The following is a 23036-nucleotide window of genomic DNA, read 5'->3' as shown; positions in this document are numbered from 1 at the left end:
TACACTAGCAGCCTTCCTGTGGACTGTCCTTCTTCCCCCACGATCTTCCATCTATTCAATTGCTTAAGTGGATGATCAGGACACCGCCTGCCATCTCCATTTCCTGGAGAAAGCAGGACTAGGGCTCTTGGGGTGTGAGACATTAAAGATCCTAAAAACCAGGCTAGAAGAGCTACAGGAATCAGACTTTAACTCGCGATGGAAACCGTCGACCTTGATGACCGAGAGTCCTTGTCAGTTCCGCTGCAGGTCGTATTTACTCCCCTGGGAAGAGTGCAGCGATTCTGCCCATAAAGGCAGCCTGCTGGTGGTGCAGGTGGTGAAGTGGGGTCTCTCGTAATTGGACTGTCAGTCAGTCATCGCCTGTGGCCCTCGCAGTCCTTCACAACAGTCGCAATATAACAAGGGCTGGCTAAAGACGGCCAATGAAAGAGTTTGGACGGTCAATACAAAATCCTTTAGCTACGGAAATGCTATGCTGTTACTGCACCTATACTTTCTGTATTTTTATTTCACATGAAGAGTTTAGTAACAGGAGCTCTGGTCTCAACTCTCAGGCTGAACCTCTGGGACAGCAGTAGTCAGATGACCTAGCCAGCAAATGTTTATGCGGGTTTATTTCTAGACTTTGCCATTCCAGAGATGTTTATAAAATAGTGCTGAATCAGTGTGTCATGCTTAGAGGTCCACGCCTGGGGATTTGTCGGGGTTCCTTTTGTGTTTGCCGGGGAGCGGACGCCTCGGCCCAACACTGCCGTACCATAAGCACTCGAGTGGTTTGCCGGGGAGCGGACGCCTCGGCCCAACACTGCCGTACCATAAGCACTCGAGTGGTTTGCCAGGGAGCGGACGCCTCGGCCCAACACTGCCGTACCATGCTCAGTCATACACGGTTTATTGCAGTTACTGTAGGTAATGTAATAACAACTGCAGCAATCATTGTTGCCACCATCGTTATTTTCTTCTTTGTTATCATCTACATTTATTAAGCAGATGATTTTATCCAAAGCGACATACATATTTTATGAAAGCAGGGCCAGGCAGCCCCTGGAACAACTAAGGATTATGGGCCTTGCTCAAGGGCCCAATGGCAAAATCACACCATCAACTCTGGGATTTGAACTTTGAATCTTAACGCACTGAGCAAAATATTCCCTTTTTTGGGGGACACCGCAGCCCTACAATCCTGCCCTGTGAGGGACTATGGTTACGTGTGACTAGCTAAATCTCACACTACTTATGGCCGACATCATGTTCAATGCTGTCCCTCATTCGCTTATGTCTTCATATCTCTTCTTTCATTTATTCTCTCCCTGTACCTAATCAGCATGGATGTTTGATTTATCAGATTAATATGCCAGAGATCCCAACTCAGAGACTGTGAGATGAATATTTTGAAAGCAGGTGTAAATGTAATAATGTTAATCCTTCCCCCCCCCACACCCATTAACGCCATGGTTTGCGTTTAACTGTAACACCTAGTTTCTGAGTGGACCACCTGCGCAGATGCACCTGCAGATGGCCTTGGAGCGTAAACACAGCCCTGGTGGTCAGCGTAGGGCTCAGGGTGCAATCTGTTTGCCGTCTACCATGCGGGCCGGGCTCCGATCACGATGTCTGAGGCCCGGCACCGACCCTTCAGACGGCAGAACCTCTTCATCCCGATCCTGCCCAGCCGCTAGCATGACCTTCCTGAGACGTGTCCTTCAGCATGTGTGACACCCTGTGGCGTCTGGCCCAAACACCTACCACAGCAGACTGACACATGGGTTCAGACTCCCTAATGGGTTTGCATTGGGCTTGGGCGACCCTGTCTACTAACCCTAATAACACCGACTGCCCAACTGGAGAGCTTGGAGCCAGTTTGTCCATAGTCTGCAAAGGTACTCGCCGCTCATACATCTAAAGGACTCCATTTGGTGGAATAAATCCATCCACCATGTATTTTCACTAAGCACTTTCCCCAGGAAGCATTTGGCAAGAGGTGGGGAACATCCTGGATGAGATGCCCATATTAATCATTTAAATTTTTTGAATTGTTGGAGAAAACCACTTGAACTTGCATTCCTAGAAGAGAGGCTATAGGGCTACTAGCTGAGCGCTCATGTGAGTTTTACTTAGAGAAAAAATGTTTTGGGAGCAGAACAAAAAAGAATTATTGGTTCAGTGAGATAACCAATCAGATTGTAGGGGAGGTGGGCCCAAGCAGCTAGCAGAGGCAGGACCAACCAATAAGATGTCTTGGTCCCACCTCCTCCAGTTGCTTGGACCCACCTTGGAGCCCTTCTGAGCCACTGATGAAGAGCCTAACATGGTTTTCTAAGCAGCTCTCTCAACCTGGTCCTTGGGGACCCCAAACAGTCCACGTTTTGGTAGCTGGGAGGGAACATGAACCCTCTGGGGCTCTTCGAAGACCAGGTTGGGAAAAGCCGCTGTATAGACTGCATATTCTGCGGAAACTATTTGCGAAAGTGATGCTTTCCAGCTTCCTGTTTAATTATAAGCTAATTGTTATTCTTGAAAAAGGCATGAATGTCCAATTTGAATTCACAAATGCGCTCATTGAATTAACAAGTCAACAAAGCAGAAAATGAAAATCGTCACTTCTCGCTGAACTGTTGACATGTTTTTTTTTTTTTGTGCTGTGATATGCTCCATCCACTTAGTCGTCCTATTCAGGGTCATGTGGGGCCTATGTCAGACATGGGAAGAAGGAGACAAACATGCAACACAGTGACACCCCCTTACCCCCCAATTTTTATCTGTGCCCATGGACTTTAGGAGCAAGGATGAACTGGAGGGGGGCTCTACCTGACTGCACCGCAGGTATGCATCCCCCCTAATATTATGTTTCGAGTTGAGTCTCAAGATTCACCGTCTCCCTGCTAAGGTTGTGTGACGAATTGTGTGTGTGTAGGAGAGAGAGAGAGAGAGAGAGAGAGAGAGAGAGAGTGTGAAATTCAGTTCCTGATATAACCTGACAGCACCAAGAAGTTATAACCACAGTAGCTGTCCCGATAGGTGCCTGAAAAAATCATTTCAAATTACAATACTTACAAATAGCATGCCTTTCACATTTATGAAACAATGATTCCTGTGAGAAATGGTGTCCTTCACACCCATGCTAGACAGAGCCAGTCTGCTAGTCGAAAGTCTTCCAAAATGTGACTCTTTCAAAGAAAAATTAAATTAATGGTCAACAGATGTCAACCCACCCCAGTTAATTCCTGTCATTTTTAATAGCGTTGGCTCTCTGTCTTGGGTTGTGTGAGACGGCTCCTTAGCCGCAGATTAAATGGGATGGTGCACTGAGAAGCACCAGCCTCTACGGGACAAATGTTTTAATGCACGGCTTGGTGGAATATCAACTTTCCTTGGTTAAATTGACGGACCACCCATCTCACGAACGCAAACACATACAAGCTGCTGTATCAAAGCTGGCTGTGAACTCAGCTTGCATGTTGATTGCAAAACTCCCATCATTAGCTGTGTAATAGTGCACCATAGCGAGGTATATTTATGGCGGCAAGGTGTACTGATTAAGCGGCAGCAGCCGGAGGAGAATGCGGCGTCGTTGAAGATGAACGCCAGCTTTTTGCATTTGCACAGACTCCGAGATTTCCCTGCCTCGCCTGCACGGGCTCAGAATCATTACGATCCTTCCAGAAGCATCCGTGGACCAATAAACAGCAGTCAGGCCAGACAATTCTTCACTGCCCCCCCCTCCCCCCAACACGCCTCTCCATTTCCGTCGCTCCTCTCCTCCTGAGCAACGGCTCTGCTGATGAGTCACCTCCTCTGTGTCATCGATATGCTGGCCACAAAGCATAATCGCCCACGTCTCTGAAAAGGAGGTGTGACACAATGCTTTGTCACAGTATGTGTGTGTGTGTGTGGTGGGGGGGGGGGGAGTCAGATATACATTAATTACATTGTGGGGACCAAATGTCCCCACAATGTGATAAAAAGCTGTTATTTCGACATTGTGGGGATTTTTTTGGTTCTGGAAATTCAATTTAAAGATCTGTGACTGCAATCAAAAAACTAAAAATGCAAGAAGTTTTCTATTTTGTTTGGTTACTTATAGTTAAGGTTAGGGCTGGGTAGGGGTTAAGGTCATCATGTTGGGATTAGAGTTTTGCTACTAGAAATGAATGGACGGTCCCCACAAAGATATGAGTACAGATCTCTGTGTGTGTTACATGCATAACACACACACTCCAGTCAATACTGATCCATCCTTCATATTGATAACATGTTTAAAAATTGTGGGAGATGCACTTAAAGGAGAAATATATATTTTTTGTTTTTCAAAGTATAATTCAAAATCATTACTGGTTTTGAGAGTGCATGTTTATACTGCATGCACAATAACTCTCTCTCTCTCCCTCCCTCCCTCTCTCTCACTCACTCACTCTCTTCTAGCTCTTCAGCTCAAATTTCTAAAATCATAACCATGTTAGATTTGTAGGGTAGCTGCACAGGGAAAAAAAAACAAGTATGTAAGGGAACCATAAAATACAGCAGGAAAATGGGAAACAGACTCTGATGGAAGTTGAGTAGCAGCACAGTAAGTTATAAAGGAAAAAAAATAAGGAATAATCATATGACAGGGCGGATTTTCGCCAGTACAATACAAGCAGCCAGTAAGCAGAAATGCCTCGGTAAACAGAGGAAATGGACAGTGCGCACTGGAGTTTCTTACTGTCTCCTGACAGTGCGCACTGGAGTTTGTTTCTGTCTCCTAACTGTTGCCTCCTACTTGTTCCCACTAATGACAGCTATTTTGGGACTATTTACAAACCTGACAGTAAACCACATAGTCATGATTACAATATGTAATGCAATTAAAGAAATTAAGCTGAGTCTTTGCATATATTGACTAATTACAACTACTGCTATGTTTTCAGCTTCTATCCATCACTGCTTATCCAGTCATTGTGAACATATTCCACTTTTTCCAGTAAATCTTAAACTAAAAAGTTAATTAGTCAATATTTTTTAACCATTAAAAATTATTTAAGCCTGTTTCATATATTTAGTAGTTTCATTAGATGGTTTAACAAGCATAGCAGCAGTAACGTTTTAGCCCAAAGCACCAGACTAGCGACACAATGCAACGTGTGATTAAATGAACATTCAGCTTCCCGCAAGCCGCGTGTAAAAGTGCTTACACATTCATGACCCGCACGCTGCGCGCGAATACGCTCACGGCATTGCTGAGGAAGCCGATTCCTCGCCCATGCTGAGATCCTCTCGGCGAGGCGAAAGTGTAAATCTCTGCTGATGCAAGCGGTGTGCGCCAGCGGGGTCCAGGGCCTGTGCAATCAGCATCGGGCCGAGCCAATCAACCCAGGAGGCAGGCATGGAGATGGGATCCTCACCGGGCTCATTAAAGACGAGGGCTGAGGCCACAGATACGGGAGATGGACAGACCAGGACGTCAACTTCCTACAAATTGAATGACTTTCCTCCTGTTCCGTAATGCCGCGTCTACCAAACAGGTGTTAACCATCACAAGGGTGTTCCAATTAAATCATCGCATTCAACCAGAACTTTTAATTTACTTGTTATTCTTGATCTATGAGGGTATCATTAAGTTGTGGAGAGGAAATGGTTTTTCCCCCATGAAGACTTGGAGGGAAAAAAAATGCCTGAACCACTTTGCCTGTAGTTTGATACACAAACCATTACACAGTGGTCTTTGCTCAAGCTGAGGTTATTCAGCTGAGGCTTCTCCACATAATCTGACAAAACCTATCACGAGCAAACAAGGAAAGTAAGGAAAGTGTTCCGGGAGTAAATAGTTAGTCTACCTCGCAGCAGACTACATTTCCCATGATCCACCTGCCGTCATATCATCGGGGTGGGGTGCTACACAGTGGTGGTGGTTGAAGGGAAAAAAAACCTTATCAGTCTGAGCATGGAATGCTATCCAAATCCCTAAGCTGAAAAAAAACTCTAAACTGTGTATGTGCAATGACCTTAAATATGACATATGAAACGTAAATTATTGCGGCCATGTTTCACACAAGACCGACTGATCCTCAGTCCACTGAGAAAAGCAGAAAACCATTTTGAAGGAAAAGGACCCTCCCAAAAAGAAAGAAGGACATTATATTTACCTAAATGTGCAATGAAAGGACACTTTATGCTGTGGAACTGAGCACACTGTGCTGGTATGAGGGCCTTTCGAAGAGTCACGGACAGGCGAGAGTTTTACGTGAGAACTACAGATTAGTCACAAGCCTATATTTCAAGATCAATATCTACAGCATCTTTTTTGGATCCAGCATTCTGCCGCCTACAAATGTTGGCTTTTCAAGGAGCAGCAGCACAAACCAAGGTGTTTACCACAGCAGCAGGCTACCCCCGTAGCGTGACGGCAAAGAGCTTCCCTAGACTGCCACGCGTCTCCTTGAACACGTCCACCATTTTCAGACCTTGGTTTCCTCTAGGTGTTTGCTTGATATCCAAAAATAAAACAGAAGGGTTTTCTTCCCTCCTTCTTCTTTTCACTGTGGTAGAGTTTACTCTCAGTCGTCTGCAGATGGTTCGATGAGGCTCTACTGGGGGAGACCGGCGGTGACACAGAATGGCTGCAGAACTGAGTTTATCTTGTGACAAACCGTTTTGGGGAGCTCTCTCTCTCCCTCACCCACACACACACGCACTCATTCCCTCTCTCATCCCCCTCTCCCTGGGCAGATTGCCGACTCCATGCTGCTGTTGCCTACAGATGGGAGGAGCTGGCAGGGCTTCCTGTGCGAGGATTCGGGCCTCCGCTTTGAATCGAAGGACACACTTGAGCAGGTTTGTGTATCTCTTTGTCCCCCCACCCCAGCACTGTCTCTGCAGCCTGATCGGGCATCCCACACAAATCTATCCGTCACTCTCGTCATAGACGGGGACGCTCCCCTGGAGGTGAGCCGAGACTGAGGCCAGCGTGATCCATTTCAGTCTTTGCCGAACACCCAGACACATGGCTGCTTGTGCATCAAGGATGACGCTCATCCCAGGCCTTTTTTTTAAGTGATGGAATATTCCAGAACGACTATTGCTGTAAAATCATGGGAAATACATTTATACTGGTCACATCATACAGAAAGAGTATTTCTGTTCCACACCATCATCATCAGAGGCCGGCTTGACTGTCCAAAGCTATTATAGATGGACTCAACACAGCCAAACCAAGAGGACTGGACTGGGCATTTGGCATTTTCTAGGTGGGCCAACAATTTACTGCGGAGGACCCTAAAATCCAGTCCAGCCTTGCACACCAATCTGCACCAATTCTGGTTCTGATTCTATGTAGTCCATCACTTGAACCTCACTACGAAGCCGTCAGTTATCTGTTTTTCAGTTTATCCAGAGTAATACTGTCACGCCATTTGAAGATGCCTCTATGTAAATGAGGTTTACAGATGCGGGAGGAAGCAGCAGGTCCCCGATCACCACCGCAGCCCCAGACAGAGCCCAGGGCAAGCGCGAGTAGGGGGCTGTACTGTGCACTCCCCAGTGGTGGCCTGTGAGTCCCCCCCTCCCACACACACACGCCCCAACCCCCCGGGGCGGGGGACACAGCTGTATACACCCCCGCCTTCACTTCCCCCACAAGTCACATCCTCAGCGACCAGTGATATGAACGGGAGAAACCTGAGGTTCACAAATGTGCACAAAACACACACACACACACACACACACACAGAAACACACACACACACACACTGCTCCTCTCATTAAAACCCATGTGACTGTTTCAAGTATAAAGGTAATGTGCGAATACCTTAGTGTTTTAATTAATATAAAATTGATATTTACATTAAAAAACCTAGATTGATCTTTTTAAGATTTAGGGACCGGAAATGAGACCAGTTTAATTATGGTTGGAACCGGCCGATTGACCTTTCGCCGTTTTAATCTCTATGTATAAATCCAGTAGGTAAGTATAAGCTTCAGAATCAGATTTAATCTACTTTGGTCCAGATCTGCATGTTTGCCTCTGACTTCGTCCTGAGACTGCTTGACTTCCTGCACTGGGCACAAGCTGCCCCCCCTCAAAATGCCTTCCTCCCCCCCTGTGGGAAGGCACTCTCACGCAGGAACGTGAGAACACAAATGGATGGGTCTCAAAGCTGCCTCGCTGTAATTCCAGAAGCATCCGGACACCCCGCCACGAATGCCCCGGTGCGACAGGCCCTTACGTGCTAATGCAGCGGATGGCCCCAACGAGGACTTTACTCATTCGCAGTGCGATATGCCCGCATCCCTGACCCTGTGCTTATTTTCCATCTTCTGGAAACACAAAGCAGGAATTGAAGAAGTATCCCCCCCCCCCCCCGCCAGTAGCAGGACACACAAACTCTGCCTTAGTTCTCGTTTCATCTGACATCCTCAGCAAAAGGATGCAGCCAACGACGCCATGGCAACAGACCTCCTCTCTCTGGTTTTCACTATTTATCCATTTAACAGATAAGTGATCTCTCCCACAAACAGCCTCTCCAAGTTAGAGTGGAATGGCACAAAGGCTTTCTTTCAGCTGCAGCGGCAGCACCAGCGAAGGTGACTGGTTTATCTGGCAGTTCCTGTGCGTATGGGGGAAGGAATTACTGCGAGCAGCGATGGCCTTACTGATACCATGAATCTGCCAAACTATTAAAATTACCATTACAACATAGAGCTGCTTCTTCAGCTGGGAGCACCTTAGGGTCAAATGAGACTGAGTCAACTTCCTTGTTTGAGAATAAAGTGTGACACGTAGCCTGACACTGGTATTACTGGGACAATGGTTTACATTCCCAGTACCTTCATTTTCTGACCATTCTACATCTATTCATTCATTTTCCATCATGACATATACTACACAGGATTTTAGGGAGCCCGAAATATACTCCAGGATACTCCAGGAAGCAGAGTGTGTGAAGCAGGGGACCCACACACACATACTCACACACACTAATAGCAATTTAGACTAACTAATTTAAACTGCATTTCTTGGGACTTTGGGAGGAGAACTGGAGTACCCAAAGCTAACTCACATATAGGTAGAGATGCATGAATTGTATTGGCCAACCATCAGTATCAGCCAAAACAGCAACAGATTGGCCATCAGCCAATGGTTAAAAATGAGTCGATATTTACTGCCGATAATCCTCTTTAAGATGGTGACCGTATTGCTTTGCACACCCGCGTACTAAACAGTTAGAAAAAATGTTTGCAGTTTGCAATTATTTTAACATCATTCGAAATGCATTTTGCAAACAGGAGAATCTACTCATACACATTTCAACACACCAAATTTGACTGCTCACCTTAAGGCAAGACAGTGAAGAATATGAAGAGTTTCTTAAGAACAAATCTGTCCCAATAAAAAAGGCTGCAGTACCGCCGAACAAGGCCAGTCCATCAGTAATGCAAGCGTTTGATAGCAAAAGAAAATTCAGATTGAATTCAAAATTGAAATATATTGCTTGGAAAATTACGGAGTTTATCACACTTGATGATCAGCCCTTCACTGGGATAAATGGTATAAATATATAAGGCACATACAGTAATAAAATGTACTGCTCTGGGACTGCTGTTCTTGGTGTTTTCTTACCAAAAAATAAATGCTTTTTCATATTGTAATGTAATTCATTTTTTAATTGATTTGGGTGGACTGTCCCTTTAAATTTATTTAAGCGGAGCCTCCCAAACAATCAGTATCAGTGTCAGTTTCTGAAATAACCAGAAATTTCCATTATCGGTGCATCACTAGTAGGAGCCATAGGGTGCGGGGGTCTAAATGTCACCTACTGAGCCGCCCCAGCACCGGGTCAAAGCAACGCTACCGATAGTTCAGTTTTATCAATGAATTCTGGGCCATATGTCACTCTAGCCAGGGATGTCTGAATGTCCTTGACATCTTCCCTTTGTCTCCTTTTCCTTCATAACATTAGCACTAAAGAAAAGCAGAGATCACCACAGTACCTAGATCCTGTAAAATATCACTCCAGAACTTAGGAAGGGTGATTTTTCACAGTTAATACTGGGTGCAAAAGAGAAGATACACATCTTTAACAATTATTATGAGGAATGTATGCAGAGAAGGGGCATCGTGTGTAACATTTTATTGATTAAGTGGAAAGATAATAAACACAAGCTGAAGAAAAGAGTGATAATTTTAGTTCTGCAGCATATCAGCACAGAATTAACTGCCTGGCAAAATAAACCGTCGTTTATTTATTATGAACTCACTCCGTCCTCCTCATTCACACTAACATGACAAGGAAAGAGACCAAGGCCAAACTCCTCAGATGACTCCCACCCAGCCAAACACCAGAAATTCCTCCCTTATGAGTTCATGAATTTTCACAGTTATTAGGTCATGTGCATGAACCTCCTTCCTGAAGCTCCTTTCCTTGCACACTCGCACGCCCGCCCTGTCGCACACAGGCACTCAGTAGGACGTTGGTTTGCGTTCCGTGTTGAGGTCCGGGGTTCTTCCGGTAATTTGCCCGATTCGCTCAAGAATACTTTGGGAGCATTTGTAACCGCACAGAAATACATCACTGCGAAAACATTCAAATGAAGCTGCTCGTGCTCTCATTTACTTAAAATGCACAAATGGTCAGTTGCATGACTGTTTTTGCACGACTCTGGAAGTAAATTGGAAACAGACAAAAGGAAGCCCAACAGAGACACAGAGCAAGGCTTTGGCGATCCCTTACTTCTCCGTACTGGTTGATCATCAGCTCCGGTGTCCACAGACTCTCCGGTTAATGAAACCCAGCTGACCCTGATTCTGCTAAATGCCTTGGTTGTGTTTTAAATGGGGTCAGCTGGGTAGATGTTAGAGAAGTGTTGGGGGGGGGGGGTTTAGGAAAATACTTCCTCATGTGTGTACAGGCAAGTCCTCATGCTTTTTTTTTTCTTCTTGGGCACCGTTGAGCATAATATGGTCATTTTTAGCTGAATCTGTATCGTTTTCAGAGGCCACACGTTCAGTTTGTTACCCATCCATCATCCATAACTGCTTGTGAGTGCAATCCAGTCTGGAACCTCTCCCAGGAAGCACAGAAAAGGCCCAAGACAGCCTGGGTGGGATGCCAGTCTATTTCGTGTTAGTTTTTCTAAATAAAGTCCTTTGATTAAATTCTGCTGTCCAGCATGTCTATTTGATACATATAGATATGCATTATTGATCTCATGGGGAAATTTGTTACTATTATGCTGTTCTAGAAGCCGCCTGCCTTCACAACCTGTTACTGTTGACAATCAATATATGCAAAAATATGCCCTTTGTGTACATATCCCATGATGAAATAGCATCCTGTCTCGGATGTATCTGGGCTCCCCACCCTGGGCTTCCTGGCATGGGGTCCGGCTTGATCATGCCGCAGCGTTGGAAAAGGAGTAATGGAAGATGGGCGGAATATTCTGTGCTCAGAGTTTTGAAAAGTTTTCGCTGAAATGCACCCCTGTCGTCAGTCATGGAGAATGGGAGTGGCTTCTGGAGACAGGGCAAAATGTGAACATTTGAAATATAATTCTTGCCTTAGATGAGGCTGACTCACTCTCTGAGGTTTGGGTTTCTTCAGTGAGTCAAAGTCAACCTGGATGGGGTGGGGGGATTTTACCCAGTTCATCCTGTATCTAGGCCATGGGAGTCTAGAGAGGTAATCTTCACTGGTGTCACGCCACATCTGTTGCACCCCACACCCCCCCGGGACGGGCCTAAGAATAGACCTGCCTCCTTCCTGCTCCCTGTCTCCTGTGCCTGAGCAAGTTTGTCAGAGTGGCAAGGCCGGGACACCTACTGCAATCTTCCTACTTCCTGGTTATTGCCGGTGATGGACAGCCCATCCCGGACTGCTGACTGGCCAGTCGCGTGGCAGTGAATTACGACACCTCAGGTTTTGGGGGGCAAAAAAAAAAACTTACATGCTCAATATTTTCATCATAAGTGTTTCAAATTTTTTTGCAGATGGAACCAAACTCGAGTGACATTTTGGCAGTGAGGCCGGTGCCATTTCATCCTCAGTAGTCAGCTGGAAAGGGGCTGGACATACTACTGTTGCCTAAATGATTTCTTGGTGTGGAGGCGTCTAATTATTAACACCCAACACTTTTAGGGGTGTTTTCCTCCTCTTTGTCTCCCTGACTTCGGACACTGTAGTGATGGAGCAGGCAGTAAGGAGCTGAGATTAAGATGTTTCTGTTGACTTGGGTGTGAGGATAGAGCGGGAGCTTCCAGGGAGTCATGTTACCTTTGCAGAACACCTGTCTTACACATTGTATCTAATCATATCCACAGAGGTCCTCTACTACTATTCTTTTGCGCACAATTAACACCAGCAGCACCAGACTATGAGATTTTATCCATTTTCTTCTTGTCATATGTGTCATCCATGTCATCATACATGTGGGTGCTATGTGGCCCAGCCGGTTGGGACACTTCCTGTGACTGGAAGACCTGCTGGTTTGAATCCCAGGGTCGGCAGAATTGGGTCCAGCAACATGCACTTTAGGTAAAAGTGTCCACTAAAAAAGCAAAGCATAAACACTGCCTAAGAGATTCTTTCTCCTGATAGAGAGTCATGTAAATGAAACAGAGGATTATCTATCTGGACACCACAGATGAGGCTTGCTAAGTAGGGTTAATATTGGAATGAGCCAATGTGCAAGCAGACACAAACCACTCAGATGTTCCATTTAAGAACAGTGTGCCAGTTCACCTGGATTAGCTCACCTGTCAGAAGGTTCCTTTGGCATTCTCCTGCCAGCCATGGAGAACCTGAGATTTTGTGTCCATGCAACTGTTCATCCTCCACTTGTACACATCAGGGACGGAGGATTCCCCATGCTAGGGTTAATGGGGCTGGCCCAGAGGCTCATGCTGTATTCAAAAGCGCTTTGCCTGGTTTCACCTTGGCTCAAACCTACAACCCATGATTCACAGGCAAACGTGCCACACCACCCATACATTTGCGCACATGAAAATAAAATATTACTCGCAATAGAGCCATAGTGATTCTTTTCTGTTGACTTATTTCTTCATGCTTCTGAAAAACTGGATAGACTGCAATACAATCCCCTTTAGATTGTGTGTATACATGTTGTTTTTATGGTCGTAAGAAAAAATGATCGTCCAATTTATTTCCCATAAAATATTGACCACATTCTTACTCAGTTACATAACAAGCTTTCTTAACAATCATGACAATTTTCAGCCGATTCATCTATAGATTGTCCATTTTCCAAAAACTTATCTAGTACCTAGTATCAGGACCATAGCCTATACCAGGCAGCACAGGGCACCATAGACAAGGCTCACACACACTCTCACACTCAGAGTCGTGCAGTATGGGTAATGCAGAGATGCCAGGTAGCCTTCCTGTATGTCATTGGTCTACAGGGGCAAAAGAGAGTACCAGGAGGAAATCCGTGCATCATAGAGAGAGAGCATGGTGAAGAATCAAACCCCTCACACACAAAGTGGATTTTGGATTCAAAATCCCCCCATAACCTTGGAGGTATGATGCAACAGCACTACCTACGGATCGACTGTACCCCCGCTAACAATCCACTCCACAGTGACAGGTCCTGTAACTTACCCAGCCTCCTGAATGTGTCTTTTGAATACATCTGCTCGGGATGAACACTTAACACGCGTACTGCACACCGCGTCGAAGGACGTCTGCCGCATGACTGAGCGTCCTTGCCCTTCCGGGTCGCTGGGGACCGTGACGGTTTGTTGCTGCGAACTCTCCATTATCAGTAGAACTTTGAATGAAAAGACCAGCATATGAAAAACTCAACTTATGAGGTGTTTACCCAAACTGCCTACACGTTATGTATGGGCTCCATAATGGCTGCAGGACTTTCTTTGACTGTGACCCATATACACTGACTGAACTCAAGAATACCTGAAAATGCCTGTGTCACGAATGTCATGGCAATAACGACTAAAGCCAACCGTAGTGCATACTGTGTAAAATTGCACTTTCTTTTCCAGAAATGCATTAAGTATCAGGCACCTGTGCTTGGGTGATCTTTCTAATACATTTTCCAAACTTCATGTCAGCCCCACAAATCCATCTCGGCAGCCATTTCTCGTAGAGCCCAGTTACACCAGCACCTGCAAACTGGTGTCGCAGGAAGCGGTACATTTTTTCCAGCACGGGTGAAGCAGGATATCACACAATCCGAGCCTCTGCTTTATAGATTTTCATTTTGCCTGCGGGACAATCTCGAGGCGAATCATTTTGAGAGAGTAACTACATTAGCGTATGTAAAGAATAAATGATTACAGATAATAAATCCACAAGCCAATGGGCCAGGGGGAAGAATTTTTGCTTTACGCCCCCCCCACCCCGGTAGCGTGGCTGCAAGTGACGCGACAGAGTCACGTATCAGTGCCCGTCAGTCGCGTAACGTTTTGCTGCCTCCCGCTTCGCTGTAGTCTGCAGTCCTCTCCTGCGGCTGGCCCAGAATACAAATGTGCTTTTTAACATGGGAGATTCACCACCCCCCATCCGCCCCCAACCAACACCCCTCCCCTACCCGTTCACAATGGTTAGCAATATGCACCTTCAAATTTATTTCCATTTGTTCCGCAGCAGACAAAGCCAGGCCGGAGATGCGAAATGTAAATAAAAAAATAAGTTATATATATAAAAAAAAGCCAGGAAATAATCAGAGTGACACATGGAATCGGTGTGTTTGTGTTTGAGAAATGACGTCAGTGCTGCTGTTTACTTTAGCCAATCAAGTGTATCATGCTGTGAGAATGCATGTGGGCATTTTCAAAGCCACACACTGACTTAACTAAATGCTTTGTGCAAAGTGGTTTTTATCTTTATCAGTAGACGCTTCACGTTCATTGTTATGTAGACATGATTTATGCATTAGATAACTGGGCAACAAACCCACTTGCTCTCTTCACACATCACATAGCAAACCTAATCCCAACCTTAAAATAACTGTGTACCTTTGCCCTTTAATTTATGTGACATCCAATGCTGAGATACATATATAGCCTTAATATATATAAAAATATGTGCCTTTGTTTAGCACTGTGCACAAAAATGCTCTTGCTTTCGGTGTAAAATAAATGAATACAGAAGCTGATTGTGAAGGGCAAACACCAAGAAATGGTGTTTTTTTGTTCTTTGATGATGCCAGTGAATTTGTGTAACGGCATTGGGGGAACGGCTGCTGGGTTCGACAGATGCCGTCTTTGTGGATACTGGTGTTTCTCCTGCAGAGACACGGCGCTCGAATATGGCCACCACAAGTCCTCTAATATCATGTTACCAACTGAGACGCTCTGGGCATCAGTGCCCGGGCCTGGCATAAATTAACTTCTGTGCCTCTCCAATTTTCTTTATTTACTTTCCATTTTCACCCTATCTGGTACGAGCAGTGGATCCCATTGAGGGACTCTCATCCACACCCTGCACCCTTGTCAGTTCTGGGGGGACAACGTTTCCCAGGAGGCTCTGTTTGGCTCTGTGCAATGCCACCCACGGGCTTGCGGGGGCTCCGCCAGCGGCGGACGTCACCACATGGCGATGAAACAGAGAGGGACCCAGTCGTCCCACCTGACTGATGGAACGCCAGCCAGCTAATGTGGCAGAGAGAGGTGCTGCTGTAGTGAGCAAGCTGCTCTGATGGCTTTGAATCATTCACTTCACACCACCTACATCTCTAACTATATATCCATATCTATGTGCGTGGTTCAGTGGGTTAGGCTCCCGTCCCTCTGAGCAGAAAGTCATTGGTTCAAATCCCATCCTTGACAGAGCAGCCACATCTCCATTGGACCCTTGCACAAGGCTCTTATTCCTCCAGGGGTGCCGTAGAAATGGCCAGACTGTTCGTTCGGGTACCAAGCTACGCTCGCAACTCTATAAGTAGATCCAGATGGGATCTTTGAAAACCCACAAATGTTGATGTACTTGTGCAAATAAAGCATCATTCCATTTTTTTCATATATACATTATATATCTACATGTAAGATCTGTATATGCTTTATGCTTTAATGAATTGAATTAGCGGCACTCTGGTAATATACAGTATAACTCATTAAGGCACCAACAAACTATACACACGTGGCTTTCCGATGTTAAATTAATTGTGGATTATGAGAAGTCAATTCCGATTAAGCGTGCAAGTATCATGAAATGAACAAGTAGCTGTAACAGAGGAAACTACCTACACGCAGGATATGAATTATTGCCCACACAAGCTATTTGTTAATTCTCTGCGGCCTCTCTTCTCCGGTAATTCACCTCTGGTACACTGGCTGCGCCTCTGATTATGGCTTGTGAAGTAACCACGCATGACTGACAGTCTCTTGCTCTGTGTCATTTCGGCATAAATGAAATTTTTAAAAAATCTCAAAACTCTACATCAAAAAGCAGAGAGCTTAGAAATTGCCACTGTCTATGGATGCAATTGCAAGCGTATTACCTCCGTCCATTTGAAAGTCCCTGCAATGAAAATATCCCCGCAGTAATAGGTCTGTAGGTTCTGAAGCTACAATATTGTGAAAAAGAAGACAGCAAATCAGAATATCCAGGCAAGGGGCTTCGGACATAATATCTCAAAGATACAAAACTCTGTCCAGCTAGAAGGGACATGTAATTGCAGATAATTTCTTTTAGAGTACGACTGCTTTTGTGAGGTAGTGCCGTTGAACCCTTTTTGTCATAATACTCTTAGATTGTCAGCTATTTAAACTGAACTTCATGGGAAGCCTTAACAAAGAGAAAGTTCCCTGGTGTAGCTAATGCTGAAGGTCTTGGTATAGTCAACATGGATATACGTGAGTTCCTGAGTTGATGGATTCATGGTGGGATCCAGAATCAGTGTAGAAGTTTTAAAAACTACAAGGACAAACAAGAAGTTCTGAAACAACTATATCTAGGTTTAGTCTCAAGAGGCACAGCGCTATACGTTACAGTATGTGATCATCTTCTTAGGTGACAGCCACAATGCAAGCAGGCCATCCTATACTGCTCTGCCAAGGGCACAAAGGCAAACAGATTCTGATGTTCAGCAACCCGGCTGGATCACGGGTCCAACCGCCCACACAATTACCCCACTCTGCCGCCCCAGTGGGCTCTGCAAGGCACATGGGAGATGAAATCTCCAGAAGCAGACACTCATATTTCCATGCTCTCATTACATCATTAATACTCTCTATAATTATGGAGCAGAGTGCAATGTGTTCGAAATGATGGGGATTCGCTGAATCTGCTGTTTTAGTGCCTGTGAGGAATGAAAGCATCACCATCCTCTTGAGTTCTGGTTGATGGTCAGGTAGGGTTTGGGTAGGTTCCTGGTGCATTGTTGACATTAAACCTCCCCAGCCACTGCTTGTTAAGAGTCTGATAGATCCTGCTGTCACTAACTGGCCTTTCTTAACCACACTAATCACTGAGAAAGTATGAGTAGCTGTAGGCGATTATTATTGGAGAATGTCATAATAGTTTTAAATTATTTTACTCTTAATTATTGAATCGGCTCTCATTTGAAGATCAGCTGCATGTTCGACTGGAAGTAATGACTTTCCATCTATCGGCTCGAAATAAGTACTAACTTTGCAGTAACACATCAGTGGTATTAAAGTGTCATTTTTTTAAAAAGAGATTTCATTTTCTGTAACTGGTTATGGGTATAAACAAGGACAACATATAAGGGTAAAAAATGTCATTTTTAAACATGCAGCATTCACACTGGAAAGACCCAGATTACGTAAGTTGTGTGTGTGTGTGTGTGTGTGTGTATATATATATATATATATATATATATATATATATAGTATTACTTATAATTCCACTTTGCTCAGTCCTAAGGCATAACAACTGGTACTGTCTTCATTATTATTATAATTGCGGTCAATCACAGCACAGAAAAGCCCAGGAATCACAGCATGCCAAATACCGAAATACCGTCAGCCAAAGATGATAGGCCTAAAAAAATTGGTAATCCTAATAACAAAGCAAGCATTTGGGATGAGTAACATTAATCAGTGCGCTCCTTAGGAGGGACTGGGGACCGGTATGCAGTTAACTATCCGATACTTTTTCAACTATAAGCAGTCAATAAGCAAAAATACCTCTATAAATCAATCTTTGAGTAATGGCTAACAAAAATCTACCTCAATCCCTGCCAAACCACAGCCTTGGTACTGGAGTAGAACCGGAAAGATATGGGACAGAATTCCCTTAAATCCCCCTAACCAGAGCATAAATGAAGCATAAAGCTTGAATAAAGAAACTTAGCAACAGTGAGGTCCAGTGTTCTGTGCAGCTTCACACTCTGTGAAATCTGCCAGTTGTCCAATGACAGACACATAATCTGAATCGCAGCGAACCCCCACCCCCTCCAGCGACGTGAATCTTCTCCCTCCCCCAAATCACAAATGCACACAGTTTCAATCATGAATAGAGGTGACACAAAATAGGTCTTGTTATCTCATAAACACACATAACCTCCCCCTCACCATTCTGCCAACCAGCAACAAGCCCAGCACTTCCATCCAGTGGCCTGCAATTTGTCTTATTTTAAAAAGAAGGGGAATTTTGGGGTGGTGGGGTGGGGGGGGTGACAGGACTTTCTAGTTGACAGAAAGCAAAAGCATTGTTTAAGCAGCAGCATTTTCAGCACGTCCCCTAATGCCATCACATACAGACATGCATGCACAAAAAAAAAAACAAATTCTAGCCAGACAGCAAATGATTGTGGGAGGTATCCAACATGCCACCCCCATCCTGAGCACCAGCAGTGATGCTTAGCTACATCTTTCAAACCTCCAACAATACATCCAGCGATGACGAATCAGACTCCTGCTCTTACCTTCTTAGCCTCTACTGCTGCCTTCTCGTTCGCTCTCTCCTTCTGTCGTTCACATGCACAGGCAAAAAAACATCTATGAGCTCTTTTTTTTTACTTGTTTCTTTCTTGTATTTTTTGCCTCTTTTTCCTTTTTCTTTTGTTCTGCTGGGGAAAAAATGCACACATCCACACAAAGACCTTTTCCCTGCAATCCCTGGCCCCCTTTAGCATCAAGACACCAGGACAACATCAAAGCAACTTGGGGGGAACACTTCAGGGGCCTATTGTCTGCTCTAGTCTGATCTGTTTTTCTTGTGGCTCCCCCCTCCAAGGTCTCCTGCACTTGGTATGGTCCAGCATTCATGCCAAGTAGCTTTCACACATGGAAGGGAAGCATGTCTCAAGCAATTGCTGACAAGCCACAAACAAGACACCCCCCCTCCTTCCCCATTTTCTCTCTCCCTCCCCATCCCTCCCTGCCACCCGCCCCTCTGCACCCCCATCTCTCTCCCCCCTCTCCTTCAGAATGTGAGACTCCCTAACTCTGACATGCGAGCACAAATAGCTGCAGCTCACGAGGGAGATTTTTTTTTTGGGGGGGGGGGGGGGGGGGGGGCTAGGCAACTAGCCGCCACTGTCCTAGTGAGAAACACAGAGACCAGTCGCAGAAAAAGGAGGAGCAGACAGTCGGGAATATGAAGAAAAAGAAAGACAGTGAGACAAACAGAGAGCGAAAGTGTTTGGGGTTGAGGGACCGCATCTATCTCACTGTCCTTGTCTCTTAACCAGGGTGTGCATGGCTGGGGGGGGGGGGGGGAGGAGGGAATGGAGGGAGGGTGGGGAACAATAAAACCAAACACTCAGAAGATGCAGAAGTTCCAGTGCAGAGTGGTTCTAACTGCTGTAGCCATAAATATCGCACAGTTCACAGAGTTAATCTGTGCATGGGAGGTTCTTCAGTCTGCCAGAATAAATAAATCGACATATAGATGCATAAATAAATAATAGAATGCAAATAATTAAATAGACGCGGGAAAGCATCAAGTTTGGCTCACATGTTTTTTGCGTCCAAACATGTCTGTGTGCATTGTACATAGCTATCCTTCTTTGGACATTTCCCCCCCTCTCTCTTGCAACGTCTTCTAATTGCAGCATTGATTTCTGGCTGCAGAGTGAGCAACTGCCTGCAATCCTATTTGCATGGCAAACACAAATGTAATAAATAGTATGTGGCACCTACTGCAGGGGAGATAATTATAAAAGTGAAACCTTAAAATGCCACATAACAAAGGGACCGAAAACAAAACGTAATCCAGAAGCAAACAAGAGGGAGGGTAGTGTAAATCGATAATACAAAGATTTCATTAAGAGTGACGCGGTTTTTCGTCACTGTGTCTCGTAAACATGCTGGGCGGCTTGTCACTGGGGGTGGATGGAAAAAATATGAGGAGTGTATTTTCGGGGATCCACCAATTAAAAACCCCAGTGGGTAGCGTTGTGCAGCACGTAGCTGACAGATGTACCTGACTGATTCCCTTATTTACAGCTAAACCTGCACCGTGAGTATGCCGAAGGATCATTATGTCAAATGAGATCAAAATAAAACCCATTTTGCCATTCATCCGAGGTGTCGACGTTGAGGGGTAAAAATGCACGTTACTCCATGCCAATTAGACCTGGTATTCAAAACGTACAGTTCTGAAAATCGATTATGAAAAAAGGGACACATTTTATAATCTCGATGTATGCCTGGAAAATAAATCAAGGCAGATTTAATGAAAGACGGTGACGCTGCAAGATTTCCATCTGCTATTTCTGAACATACTATGGAAAAGAAAAATCTGGTGAAGTTACAAAAGAACAAAACAAAACGCCAAAATACAGCCAAACATGTTCTTTGATTTCAACGTAGAAACAACGTATTTTTCGCGTTTATAAATTTAAATCTAATACATTCGATTAATGCCATGCCAATTCTCATTTCTGATTTTAAATACATTTAATCCGCGTAATGGTGGTAATAATATTCCGACAACGGGCATGTTCCGCGGATAATTACATCAGGACTAGAGATCGCCAAAACACTGTGATATTGATATATTTTGGGTTCATCTGATTTGTCACCCGTTTTTCGATCTTTTTCTGGTTTGCCTGCAAAATCGCAGGGGCAAAACCTGGGCAGGGAAAGGGGGGAAACGGGGCATTTATGCGAAGGGGAAGGGTTAAATTTTCAAGCGGCTAACTGATTAAAGACAGCGGTGGGTGGGTGGGGGCGGCGCAACTGAGCGGCTTTCCATTGAGAATTGGATGCGATTGCGTTGCCCGAAATGGAGCTAAACTATTGAGGCAGCGGGACAGGGGAGCACACCGATACCTTCATTATTTCAAGATGTCACGTTACACTACTGTTTTTTTTTTTTTTTTTGTAAAATAGCATTTTTGCAACAGAGGCATTGGCTTTCCGGGGTTTAGACTCCCTCTGTCCCTTTAGATATGTTATTTTTATTTAAACTGCAGCTCGATTTTTTTGTTGCTGCTGGTGTGGTTGAAGGTATTGCATTTCCAAAAATAGACCATAAGCTGAACTCCAGAGAAGCTCGCCTGTGCACAGCCGTTTAGGTTTGCAAGCAAGGAGGTGGAATCAAATGCACCATAATATAGCCGTGCTTGTGTGAACTTTATTTTACCAGAGATTATTGTGTGTGTAACAACAGCACATTGAAAGCATTTCTCGCTTGATATGTAATAAATATTTAAATCGAGATCGCCAGTATCAATATGCACGTTACATCTTGTCACGTAATATTACAGATCCAAGATATCTGTTTTCTCGTCATCTTTTAGCCTGTCGGTAAATTATACTGTTGTAAAGTAAATCTAGCTGTGGTTTGCAGTGCGTATTGTAGTGTTAAGACGCCTCGCGTTTTTTCTTCCTCGCGCTAAACGTTATTGTTGTGGATTCTAATTTAATGGACCATATGTGCCCACCCATGTCCTGCAAATATCGTGAACAGTGCTACTGAGACGTTTTACTTTAATTAGAGGAAGCCTCTACTTCCGATTTGCTTTGCATTCCTCTGTGTTTCAGTAGAATATAAAACTGCATCGCTTTTGCATGCACCGTGAGTTATTTTTTGACAATCCATATTTTGCACCATTATCTGTTTCGGGAAGGGATCTGAATCACTGTCACTCTCTAATGTCACTGTAACGCACGCGTGTTGGGGACAGCGGCGCCCGTTCGCCAGCTCCCCCCCCCCCCCCCCCCCCACCTCGGAAGGGAGGAGGTGGACGGGGGGAGGCGGCAGGAGAGGAGCAGGAGGCAGAGGGGCCCGACGGGCTCAGGCAGCGAGAAGAATAGCGCCTGCTGCCACCTATTCACGGGCATCCATTATGCAGCGTGTCCATTAACTGCGGCGGTGAAATACAATCTCCATCAAAAAGAAACTCATTATTATTACTCATCACTGACACCGGGTGAGATAACAAAACGTTGTGACTTGGCATTATTATTCAGTTACTCCTGTGTCATTGGGATAAGTGGTCATTTTTATCCCAAACCCAAACTCCTACCACTCCATTAAAACAAAACCTGATTATTCCAGTTGCAGATAGTAACAATTTTCCTGCCCTCTATAAAAAGCCTGAAACGTTTGAAGTGATTCAAAAAAGTATATAATGTGTATATAATTACATTTGACACGATGTTTAATTAATTTTGCAAGTGGTGCGTGTATTACATAATACCAGCTAAATCTAAGGAGCGCATCGCACAATATGGTGTTATTTGATACTGCAAATGACATTAAAATATGCACAAGGTGTTCTCTGTTCATTCCAACATCACTTTTTATTGTAAAATATCCTCCTCGTCTGTCAGAAAACAAAATAACCTTTCGGCGAAATGGTTCTGTTTTTTGTACAACCCGTACAGAATGTTGGAAAACAGTTCTTTCTGAATTCTTTCTCCAGGGATCCTGGTTTGAATTAAAACCACAACACGCAACCCATTCCAGTTTATCAGCACTGACCTGGAGTTATTAAAACACTGTGAATCGCCGATGGATTCTCAGTCAGGTTATCCATTTGTCCCCTGTGATACAAAGGGCATTTTCTCGGTCGGGTGCGATAATTATCATCGATATAAACTTGGGGCAATTGCGAAAGGAGGTGAAAAGTAGTTATCAACAGGGGTCAGTCAAACTTTACAG

General features: G+C 44.7%; 1 protein-coding gene across 1 annotated transcript in view; it reads right to left on the bottom strand.

The window, feature by feature from the left end:
* The window catches only part of bcl9 (BCL9 transcription coactivator), a 103249-nt gene extending 84039 nt beyond the window's left edge, over window positions 1–19210 (bottom strand). Inside the window, exon 1 of the mRNA XM_023828887.2 lies at window positions 18847–19210. The gene's annotated coding sequence lies outside the window, so the exon portion shown is untranslated. The remainder of the gene's footprint in view (window positions 1–18846) is intronic.
* Between the last annotated feature and the right edge of the window lie 3826 nt (window positions 19211–23036).

This window comes from Paramormyrops kingsleyae, chromosome 16 (assembly GCF_048594095.1).
Source record: "Paramormyrops kingsleyae isolate MSU_618 chromosome 16, PKINGS_0.4, whole genome shotgun sequence".
In the NCBI taxonomy this organism is placed as follows: Eukaryota; Metazoa; Chordata; class Actinopteri; order Osteoglossiformes; family Mormyridae; genus Paramormyrops; species Paramormyrops kingsleyae.
This window is presented reverse-complemented; position numbering and strand designations above follow the sequence as displayed.